At 34.7% G+C, this 12,638-nt stretch overlaps 1 protein-coding gene across 2 annotated transcripts in view; it reads left to right on the plus strand.

The window, feature by feature from the left end:
• Positions 1-12,638, plus strand: part of LOC115284867 (angiopoietin-1) — a 232,851-nt gene that overhangs the window by 162,680 nt on the left and 57,533 nt on the right. The gene's annotated exons all lie outside the window — the stretch shown is intronic.

Consider the following 12,638-nt stretch of genomic DNA (forward strand, 5'->3'; position numbering starts at 1 on the left):
GCAAGTCCATATTCAGTAAAACTTTCTTCATTGTATTGATTGCAATATAAAAGCAGTAAAAAGAACATTATTCTTAGAAGCATTTCATGAAATTTGCACTCACAGTTTCTCATTCTTCAACCTCAGAGAATGTATTCATAAGCTCAGATTTGTGAACTCACAGTATCTTTCTAAAAGAATTTACTAGCTTCTTCTTTCCTGCTTGCTCTTAGATAAAATCTGTGATACTGTCATGGATAAATATTTGATGTCATGGTGTTAGACATTTAAATATAGAGGGTAGAAATTAGCCAATACTAAAGATTAATTCAGAGTCCTGGGAAAAGTTTCAGGAAGATTCCCATATTAAAGCTAATGTTAAGTATTTCTTTTGTAGAGGGGGAGAAAGAGAGTTGCCTGCAGGGAAAAGGAGATATAGAAATTACCAATAACTATTATGAAGGAGAAAGAATCTTTATTGTTAAAAGCTTTTATTAGGATCACTTACATTTAGTCCTGTGCAGAGAAAACCTGACCAGGGCATCCAGCCGTATTTATTCTGGGGTGTCTTTTGACAGTGGAAATGCAATTTATTTTAATTCCAATTATTTTATTTTATATTTAATATAGTTAACATATATCAGTATATTAGTTTCAGGTGTTGGGGATACAAATTTTTAATATGATTGGAATATCCGGAGCCATTTAGCTATTGAAAATATTTAGGCCTTGTGTCTCTTTGGAAGATACTCGTCCATCTGCCCATCCCCACCCAAGAATTATTGAACGAATGCCTCAGTGTGCTCTTATCTGCTTCAGGCAGATCCTCTCCCCAGCGTCAGGAGGGCTCTTCAAAGTTTAGGGCTTAAAGTCCTCTTCTATAGTGCTGCTCGCTAATCAGCCTTTCTCTGAGTGAAGATGCAAAGAATCATAAATAGTGATGAGTGAAAGAGACCACTTCCATCTGAAAGCTGTGGTTGTCACTAAGCTGTGGCTTCTATGGCCATCCACATGGTGCTTCAGTGCGCACATGCAATACCCGACTCCTTTAATGTAACAGTGGACTTGAGTTACATGAAAAATTAGCTCAATTCCATGCTTTCATGTATAGATAGGAATATAGATGATAATTCCATCTGAAGTGATCTTGTTTTAAAGACATTTCACATTTCTCTATTGCACTCCATTACCTTGAGTTATATCTCTTTTACATAGTCTAAACAAGTCCTTCATATACTTTGTAAAGAATATATTTAAACAGTAAGTTCCCAGAGCTCCATTTGGGTGTGCTCAGAAATGTGATTGGGAAGGAAAAAACCTGCTAATCAGTCAGCGCCTGCCAAAACCTTGAGTTAGAGTCCACTGGAAGGAAAGCATGGTATGATTTTGCCAGAGAATTTTAATAGAGCTCATGAGTATTTAGAAATCAAGTATTAATATGAGACATATCTATTCTCATATTGAACTGAATACATTAGGGGGAACATTGAAAACATATTTTTCTTATCATCCTGAGACTTAAAGCACATGGAGTTGAGTATTTTTTTTTGTTTCATGATGTTAGAAATATCAAGCCCTGGTGATTCTCACAGAGCTCATATGTCTGCCTACTTATCATAATTTCACTTCTTTTCTGAGAATTTGTCTAATAAATATGTCTTTAAACTTTTAAAGCATGGGTGGGAGTGGCTGCAAAAGTAAAATTCCTGGCTAGGTTCGGAGTTTGGGTGCAACATCAGGCAACTAAACATCTGTTCAAGAAACATTTATTGAACAATTATGATCCTAATAGATGCTACCCATCACACCCACTCAGAGTAGAAGAAAAGTAACTATATCTCTTTTGTCATGTAGCACATCCAAAACAAATAAAAATACTAGAGACAAAATGTCTAATCCTTCTCTTGATATTTATTTTCTTCTTAATGATACAATCCTAAAATAAATCCCAATTTAATCGCAGGACTTAAGATCCTCATGTAGGTCTATTGCCCCATTTTCCAATGGGTTCTGTGCTCTTAGAAGCATCAGTTTTATTTGCTTCTTGCTAATCTTTGTTTTCTTTAATTCTGTAGCTAAGTATTCTAAATTAATATTTGCTCATTTAAGGACTTCTAGATGACACAAAAATGGAAATGCCTCTTATTAAGATATCCATCAAGATTTTAATTCTCTGCATATCTTCATTTTCACTGCTGCCTCAGTCTTCAGTTATGGTGAATATAAAATTTTAAATGACTCATATTATAATACTAGATTAAATACCAGTCACTAAAATGAACTTTTATTTCATTCTATTTCTAAAACATATAAGGAAACTCTTTCCCAACTTTTGTGATTAACAACTTATTTATCAAGTGGATTTATTATTTATCAAAGGATTATATGCAAATACTCTATTTTAAATCTAAGTATATTCACATATGCCTAAATCAATATATCACAATAAATGCATCAGGTTTTTAAAGTATGTATTTAAAAAACTCAAAGAGCAGTCTTCTGAAAGCTTTTCCAAAATCTTCATGAGCTCTATTATTAATACAAAAGCCAAAATGTTTAATTGACTTTAAGGGTCCTCTGTTTCCAGTCACTTATGGAGATGGCCTGAACATATCACTACAAAGTAAGAGAAGAAATTTTTGTGCATTTTCTCTTTCATTGGCAACTAATTTAACCTTTATAAATGTCATCATTTTATAAAGTCACGATAATTGTGTGTACTTCTCAGTGATAAGGAAAGGATTAAATTAGGTACTTCATGTAAAGACAAACATCACATGAAATAATCGACTCATTAAACTTTAGTTCTTTCTTTCTCTTCCAAGTAACAAGGTTCAATTAAACACAAATTTATTGTGTAATCTATAAGCAAAATTTCTTTCATGGAAAAATGTCTGAACACAATGCTCAAGAGTTCAAAATCATCCAAACAGTTTCTTTTAGCTTTTGTTTTTTTATTCTAAAATGGAATCATAATGCATACCTGATGAGTTTATAGTAAATTAAAAGACATTTTTGTAAAACATATAGCATTGGTGCCCATCAATAGGAAATGCTGAAAAAATCGTAGTTTTATTTTTATGCCATCTGAAGTGCTTAAAACTCACTAAAGTTACATGATAAAAACATTCTTAGGAAGTACTGGCTGGAAATTTATCCTTTGCCCTAACGTGTATTCAGCCCAGGAATTGTAAATCCACATTTTCACACAGGGATTATTTTTGTTTAGTTTCACAGAACTTTTCCTACTAAGATATCTAATGTAAGTAAGCTAAGTACCATTTTTGATAAACACATTTTCTGAAATAATTCACCAACCTGTCCTCTTCTTGTTCCAAACAGGCAATAGTGGTGTTCTAGGCAAATAATCACTTCAAACTGAATTTCATCCATTTTGTAAGTTCTTTGGTTAAGATATTTATTTTTGTCTTACCTTCGTCTGCAGATATTTGGTCACATTTATTCTTAGAAACATTACCCACTAAAAAAATATTGCCCTCAATGTTATCATAGCATCAAAATATAGCTTATTGCTTCATGTTTTTGCCAGTTCACAGTTATTGCTGGAATTAAATAGTTTACATTGATAATGGCATGGAAACAAGGCTTTCCATTCTTTTGGGAAGGATATTCAGGGGCTATGACTGTGAGACATTCACCAGTCATATTTATGTTCAGAGGTGATTAAACCATCGTCACATACATTGAGCACATACAAACCAAATATTGTATTATGTGATCAGGAATTTAATTAGTAACAGAGCACTAAAAGAGGAAGAAATTGAAAAAAGAAAATAGTATTTAGCTTACAGCCTCCAGCATGGGCTGGTTGTCTTACGGTCTAAATCAGCTCAAAGCATACTCCTGCTATACCAAGGTACAATTAATAAATTTATCCATTCATTCAAAAAGGGTTACACAGCAACTGTTCTGTTTCATATTCCCTTCTGAGGATAAGAATATTCATTTTTATTTAACAACTACTTTTTGAGTTCTAGTTGTATAGCAGATGGGGTTCAGACCACTAGGTAAAGAGAAAAGATGTAACTCAGTCTGTAGCTTCAAGGAAATTAGAGTTTGGTGGGGAGAGAGACAGATAAACACAGTGATATTTCATCAGTGCTTGCTAGAGGTGAGGTCAAAGTGCCAGGACACTAGTGAAATATACAAGAGAAATATTAAAATCATGACAGAGATAGGATGAGGGCAGAATACAGCATCTACAGTCTTCTTAAGGATGTCGTTGAATGCTTACAATGGTTCAGGCATTGTTTAAGCTTATGTGTATTAACTTAGTCAACACAATAACAATATGAAGTAACTACTATGCTTCACCCCATTTTATAATCTACAGAGAACTTGAGTAATTTTAAGTTGCTCAAGGCTACACAGAGCTGGTAAATGTGGACTCATGATTAAACCATAGGTAGGATGGCTCTAATGGGAAGATAAGGGATAAGTCTATGAAATAAAGAAAGCAGAGGATACTCCAGACAGCTCAATGAACATGTGTATTCGCCAGGAGTCATGGCAGGGAGTGTGATATACCTGCATAGCCTAAATTCAGAATCAAAGCCAGGAGAACAGTGAAATGTGGAGTTGGAGAGGTAAACTGAGGGAGGTCAAGGAGGCTGCATTTTTTTTTCTCTGAAAGCAAAATAGGGTCAGGCCAACATATGAAGGAAATGTTGACATTTGCATTTTAGAAAAAAAGTACCCCAGTCACAATGTAGGAAGAATGTATTGGAAAGTTGGTAAGCTTGGAAGCAGAAAGACCAGACAAGTGTGTGTTCTATATGACAGATGAGGAAACTAAGCATAGAGAGGTAAATAATTTCCAAATATGATACCACTAGCAAATGAGCAAGCTGAGATTTGGACCCAGAGTCTGATTCTCGAGTCTGTACATTATCCAATGTCCTATAATGAGGAGGGAAGAGAGAGCTGATAGTGGTTTTCATCTGATTCTCAAAAGGATCTTCTAGGAGAGAAATAATGAGTTTAGATTCAAAGGAGGAAATGGAAAGGCAGATGGAGGGGAAATTTGTGAACACAGAGAATCAGAATCAACAAGAAATAAAGACCTATTAGAAAGAGAGTCAAATATAATTAATTTTTTGATTTGAGTAACTGTGGGGATGTTGATGACATTCCTTAAAATCAGCAACATGTAAAGAGAAACAGGTATAAGGGGGAAATATAATGAGTTTAGTGTGGGGCATATTGACTGAGGTGACTATGGGAAAATTAGAATCTGGAAGTCTGAGAAATAAGAATATGGAATCCGGGAGTGAAATCTGGATACCTGCATAGACTGCTGTGTCCTCAGAGGAGACAAAGTGATAAATCCATGCAGCAAATGACTCAGCCATTTGGGAGTTGCAGATCCACTCGAGAATATGATAAAAACTAGTCTACCTTTCCTTCTCTCTTAGTGCAAACACTCAGGCACAAGCTTATGTGTGATTTCAGAGAATTTACATGGTAAGGTTATGAACCAATTTTAAAATCATAAGAATGTAAAATCAAAGAGAAAAAAATTGAGAGTTCTTTAAGGATGGCCAAAAGGAGACCAAAAAGAAAAAAGAATTAGGGGGGAAAACCAGAAATGAGCAGTGTTATGGCAGAGACAAAATACTGCTATGAAATGTCTAAAATAAGCATAAAGACCAAAAAAAAAAGCAGGCTGAGAAGTGAACTTAAACTGGGATATAACTTCCTACAGGGAGAGTTTAGTTGCATGTATGGCTCAATCGCATGGGCAAGAGCCTGGGACAGCTTGGTATCTGACTCTTGACCTCCACTGAGATCATGATCTCATGGTTTGTGAGTTCAAACCCCACATTGGGTTTCTGCACTGACAATGTGGAGTAGGGAGCTGCTTGGAACTGTCTCTTCTCTCCTTTCCCTCTCTTTCTCCTTCCCCCACCTTTCTCTGTCTTTCTCAAAATAAATAAATATACTTTTATTTTTTTAAGTTAAAAATATATATATTTATATAAATAATGCTCAGTAGAATTTCTTGGTGTATGGTTTTCAGAGCAAAGTATCTAAGTTTATGTGAATTTAATACATAATGTAAAACGATTCCAGTTGCACTTAAAAAAACAACAAAACATGAATCAATAATGAGTGAATAATTCTCAATGAGTCAAATATTGCAACACAAAGATAGATACAAAACTTTTGTTTTAAGGTATCTAAAAGTTCTCTTTTTAGAAATATATTCTTAAAGACCAATTCTTAAAGGCATAAGGTATTTTATAAAATTATTCCATTTTGATGGTGAACACAAATAAAGGTGTTTACCAAAATGGTGACAGTCAGCTCATGAAAAAGAAGTAATATTTAAATTTTGGAAATACGGTTATCTATTACAGTGAAAGATTGTTTACCAGGCCACTTAGACATAGGGAGGAGGCAAAACAATGGGATCGTTCTCTAATGATTTTTATAAATCATACCTTTGTCCTTCCTGAAGACTGATTTCTCTGTTAACTTTAGTTGGTGCCACTTGACTATGGCATTCAAATTCACGGGACACAGGAGTGATAGGATGCTGGCAGGGGACAGTCACTCTGAGGACATGGCTATCTTGGGGTGTTCTTGACTGAGTTCAATAAATACACTTTTAAAAAAATTAAAATGAGCAAGAAGAAGCGAAAGCAAAAAAATACTGTCTGCCCACATCCAGCAGATTGGTCCGTGAAAGGACAGGGAGCAGTGTGGGTCGGGATGTACACTGGATAGAGAGGGGTAGAAGAAACTTAAATACCAAGAGACATGCACATGCTTGTATATTTAGGTCCCTAATATGAACTTCAAATTTCAAATTATAAGGAGTTTCTCATGCAGTTTATTTTTAAAAAAATTTCTTTCACATCATCTGAAAGACATAATGACGAATACCATAAATTTTTAAGTGATCTAAATTATTTGGTTTAAAACATCTTTCCCAGAGGCTGATTGCCGTGGTATGGAACTTCTGGTCATTATTTTGAGTCCTCTGGACTTCTGGAAAGGGGAAATGAGGCATTTATTTCTTTCCCAGTGCTGAGGAGACATTTGGTTCTGTTCTCAGAATAATTCTACCATCTGAAAGGAATTTACCTCCCTTGCAGTGTCTATTGAGTTTGTGAAGTAAATCATTCAGTCAAGGGATGAGATAGTTTGAACTCCTGCAAGTCCCTTGAGTTAAAAATGATTCTAAAAACATCACAAGCAATGGGAGGAAATTAAAACTTTTTGAATGTCACTTATATAAACATTGATAAAAATAGAATATATCATTTTCATTGACTGAGTAAAATATTTGGGTTTTCGATGACTACTTGTAATGCACAATTTAACATTAGGTAGAAAGAGAAAGAAAAATACAGGAAGTCATCTGCTGAACACCACAGTGAGCACTTGTTCCCATTTAATGAGGGAAATGCTTTATCTTGACAGAAAATTATATGTCAAACATTTACAATTTCCTTAAAATGAACCACACTTTCTAGCACTTCCTTTCATAAAACCCAATGGCTTAAAAGGGAAAGTGACTGTTTATTTTTGGGAATGGTATATTTCTCCTTTTTGATGGAGCATGTTATCTGCCTCTTGAAAAGTTCTAATTTCTGTGGAAAAAAATTGCGTGAATAGCAGATAGCCAAACTCATGATAACAAAATAAAAAATAGTACAGCCTTTGACCTTTCCCATGAATCATTTCAAAACCACATCTTTTGGGGGAGATTTGAAACTTTGTGGTTAATTCTCTTTTGGAATTAGAGTTCCAGCTTCAGAAACTGAACTACACACACACACACACACACACACACACACACACACACACACACACATTGCCTTGATGTTCCAACATTTCTACTTGAGCAAACTCCATTTTTTCTCTTCTGCTTTCATGGTCTGGTTGATTAAAGCAAAGATGCACAAAATATTTTTTAAGTTTATTTATTTTGAGACAGAAAGAGAAAAAAAGAGAGAGAGAGGGAGAGGGAGCAAGAGAGAGCATACATGCACATGATCAGGAGAGGGGAAGAGAGAGTCAGTGCAGAGCCTGATGTGAGGTTCAAACTCACAACTGGTAAATCATGACCTGAGCTGAAGTCAAAAGTCAGATGCTTAACTGTTTTAGCAACCCAGATGCCCCAAAGCACAAAATATTTTTAGTAGAATTCCAACTAAGTCATTTCTCAGATTCATCCACACTCAAGTTGAACTGAACAGGTATTTCCTAAGTCTAGGGACATAATAGAGCAATGGTTACTTACAGATAAGCTATCGTACTTTACATTGAGTCCAAGTGACACCTATAATTACCTGGAGAGAAAGAAAAAAACCATATTTTATTAATATCATTCAGTACATACGCATCACATCAACCATACAGGAGACCCTCACAAAGCATCTTCTGCTTTAAGAAGGGAGAAAGATGAAATAAAATGTGAGAAATACTACAATTACACAGTTAGGCTTAAATACCTATAAACAAAATAATACTGATTTCTAGCATTTAAATAACCTTTAAACTATTGATAAAGAACATTTTTAGTTTCCTATTGGAGCTTGTCATTTATTTTCAACTAAAGAATATCAACATCATAATTAAGTACACTGGAATCTTACCTTACTATGGCTTACTGCTAGCTTACTACATGTTCACATTCTGAGTGGAACCATCTCCTATAAGGAAGCACATTAATATGTGGCCTACTAAAAACCATATATCTTTTTAATGAAGTTATAATAAAGTTAAATAATTAAATGAAATACCAACTAAGCCAAGCCTCTTTTTGTAATATTTGTTTATTTACTTAGAGACAGAAGAGAGAGAATATGAGTAGGGGGAGGGGCAGAGAGAGAGAGAGAGAGAGAGAGAGAGAATCCCAAGCAGAATCCTCACTGTCAGCACAGAGTTTAACATGGGGCTTGCTCTCTTGACGCTGACATCATGGCCTGAGCCAAAATCAGGAGTTGGATGCCTTCCTTACCAATTAAGCCACTCAGGTGCCCTAAGCCAAACCTTTTTTAATGTATGCATTGTGTCTTCACATATACTCACAAATGTTTTAAGTTGTAAACTTTCTGTTTTCATAGCAAGCATGAGTTCCTTTAGAGTAGTGAATTTGAACTTTGGGTTTAATTTTAAGTGGAGATTTGGTTTTAAAGGAAGTCTGTGCAGCTGCTTTGGCCTCATATACACACTTAGAAACATATGCACAAACAAACTGAATCCCAACCATAATTAATCCTCCAGCTCATCTCCCTAGAGTTAAGACTTAGACTGGGATAGTTACCTAACAGGTGTCTTGGAGCAGCTATGACATATGACATATAGAGGGCATGGCCTGGTTGTCTAGAAGGAAGAGGCATCAATGCACCTGAGTTCTAACCCCCGTTCTGCTGCCAGGTTGCTTAACATGAAAGTACCACACAGCTTTGGGTTTGATGCCCTAGACAAATCCACACTCATATGTTATGACTCGTATCAGTCATTCCATTTTTTCTGTTGTTTTTGTATCACTTATGATGGCCAGGGAAATCCCAAGTATAGAGTACAACCTTAGCAGAGCAATCAAGTATTATTCTTCAAGTATGTTTTACCATAAGAGTAAGAATCAAAGCTATCGTGACAGTCAGCCTTTATTTATTTAAAATGTAAAGTGAAGTGATTTTGGCATTGTGCTGTGGGTTTTTTGTTTTTTTTTTTTGGTCAGTTTTCAAGCATCTGGCAACTGCTTTCTATTTTTCAGCATTGCCCAAGGACTTTCATTCCATTTTTAATGACTTTTGCTGAAATCAATTATTTGTCTACTTAAAACAAAACACAAGAGACGCCCTTTAAGCTTTCCCACATGCATGAGAAATCTGTTGTTCAAAACCAGTATATTCCAGTCGGCCAAAAACATTACATGGGAAATTAACACACATGAAACACCTGACATATTTTTGTTAATGAAATGACCCTCTGAACAAATGGCAAGGGTCATGTAGCACTTATAACTGCCCATCAGGGTGCCCAAAAGGATAACACAGAAATAAATTTTGTGAAAAATGAGTATTGCTTGTTTAAACAAAGATTGTGTGTAAATCCATTTTCAACTTTCAATTCTTTTTTCTCCATTCTTTGCTGCATTAAGTGTAATATGCATTAAATATAAATTCATATATATATTCTCATATATATGGGAGTCATTTCACATTAGAAGAACATTGGAAATTTTATTTAAATACACTAATCAAACTAAAGTAGACATATGTAGAATTAACTTGATGTTTCGTTATTCTACACTAAAAAAAAATCATAAAATTAGCAATCTACCAATGGCATAGGGTTGTTTGCATATCCACATAGATTTAACAGTTTATGCACGTTATGCATACTTCTCAATATTATTAAAAGTGTACATGACTACAATTATACATATGGGCAATATAATCCCCAGATAATTAAAATGTATCTCTTTAAGTAGTAAGATGTTTTAAAAATTAAAAATCATTGTGATAGTAAATTTTCTGCATTGTTTTTATCTTTTTCATAAAATATTGGGTAAAATGAAAGGTTTTAATAATTTACTTCAGTATCATCAGCATGATTTAATTTGCATCATAATACCACAATGCCATTGAAAAAGTATATAATTTGTCCCTCATATACTGTCCAAACTTTTCTCATTTCTTTTTTTTTTTGCCTACTTTTACAATTACTGCCTCTCCCTCCTACACACAAAACCTTTTGATTATCATTTTTGTAGTTGTTGTTGTCTTCATGCCTGACTCTAGAAGAAGAACACAGACACATTCCCACACAAATACCCACACAAATGCTTACTCTCCCTTTCCCCACCAGCACTTCCTTTAGACTTGTCACTTCAGCAAATCGCCCAGAGGCTGGGGGATCAAGTAATTAGGCTTCAGAAAATAATGTCTAAAACCAGTGTGAGTAAACTTCGGTCAGCACGACTTCTCAGATACAGATATGGTGGAATCCAATATAACTGCTCAGACAACTCTTGTTTTCTAATCATCTGTTAGCTTCTGAATCTGTGGGCCACCAGTGCTCCACATTTCTGCTGAGGGTTCCTATATCACAGATAACTCTGCTACCTGTGCCTCTCTTCTCTTCTCATCCCAACATTTTTTCTTGTTTCTTGTCTTTTCCAGCCCTACCACTCTTCCACTACTTCTTGCTTCCATGTGAAGAGTGTGTAGCCATCCAGAATTAAGGCCTTTCCTGATTCACCCAAGACCCTGGATATGACCTTGTCATCTGAAAAAAGTATTGCTGGGGAGTCTGTGACAGATGAGTCACCAGAGTCCTATTTGGATTTGACTTCACTCCAGGGGCCAGTTAGAAGTAGTGAAGATTCTTGGATTTACAGTTAAAGAATCTCACTATTTAGAAATTTTGGTGAAGTTAGAAAGCATTTCTGAGCCTCAGTTTCCTCATATATACAGTATACTGTTAAATATACCTCTTGAAGTATTTATGAGGACTAATGAAACAAAGCATATAAAACATACTTGGCTCACCAAATTCAGAGTTGAACATATAGTAAGGGTGCTAGTTACTGAGTGTGCCAAATGGTTTTATTACGATCATGATTATTCTAGTTCCACCAAGAAGACAATGGCTAGTTAGGATTTTAAGTATTACCTACAAAATATACACATACACAGAAGACAGTTGTGTTTTTTTACAAAAAAAAATTATTAACAAAAATTTTAGTTAATAATACAGCAAGTAAATGATGTTCAAGTGTTCTCTTATGCCAGGGTTAGGGGGACTGTAGGAAAAGAAATAGTAGATTTATAAAAGAGGATTTTTTTACCCAAAGACTTCAGGTTTACTCTATATAGTACATATGTACACATAAATATATATAGTATAAATATATTACATTAAACTGTATGTAATGCCATTTTTATAGGTTAAAACAATCATGCTGAGATATCAACCCCTAGATATTTAGGTTCATATGCATATGTTTTATGTAAAATAAAACACCAACTTGGAAATTATCAGTTCAGAAGCATAAAGCTTTTATGTATTTAAGTAGCTATACATATGTGATATGTATTTATGGAGTCATGGTAAGTTTCACTCACCTTCATACCCATCCGGACAATACTGAAATGTTCAGTATTGCCTATAAATCTTTTAATTTTCTACACACTAGAAACACAAGGTATTATCTTCTCCTGTTTCTTAAAGTCCTTTCAAATAAAGTAAGAATCTAGAGAGTGTCTTCAAACGGCTTTTCCATGAGATGCCCACACACCTGCCTGAAAAGTATAGAATCTAATCAATCAGTTATTTCCTTGTTTGCACCTTATCAGATATGGTGATTTACTTATCCATTTGCTCAGTTAACTTCAGTGGCCTGTTGCATTGAAAAACTCTGTATTTAGGGTCAATTCCTGTACAGTGCTCTCCATAGTGATTGTGGCCCAATAAGTAATATAAGGATTATTCTTAAGCCAGTACCTTGATCTACATATATTCCGATGTTTACTAAATATTAGAGAGGTAGGAATCATTAACCACATCTAAGATTTTAAAAGAATGAAGAATTTATCCCTTTAAAGCAACTTATTAGGAAACTAGTAGAATCAAGGGCTTTGGTTCTTTACATTGTCTCTGGTAGTGAAGGCTAA

The sequence above is a fragment of the Suricata suricatta genome, unplaced genomic scaffold (genome assembly GCF_006229205.1).
Source record: "Suricata suricatta isolate VVHF042 unplaced genomic scaffold, meerkat_22Aug2017_6uvM2_HiC HiC_scaffold_24, whole genome shotgun sequence".
NCBI lineage: Eukaryota > Metazoa > Chordata > Mammalia > Carnivora > Herpestidae > Suricata > Suricata suricatta.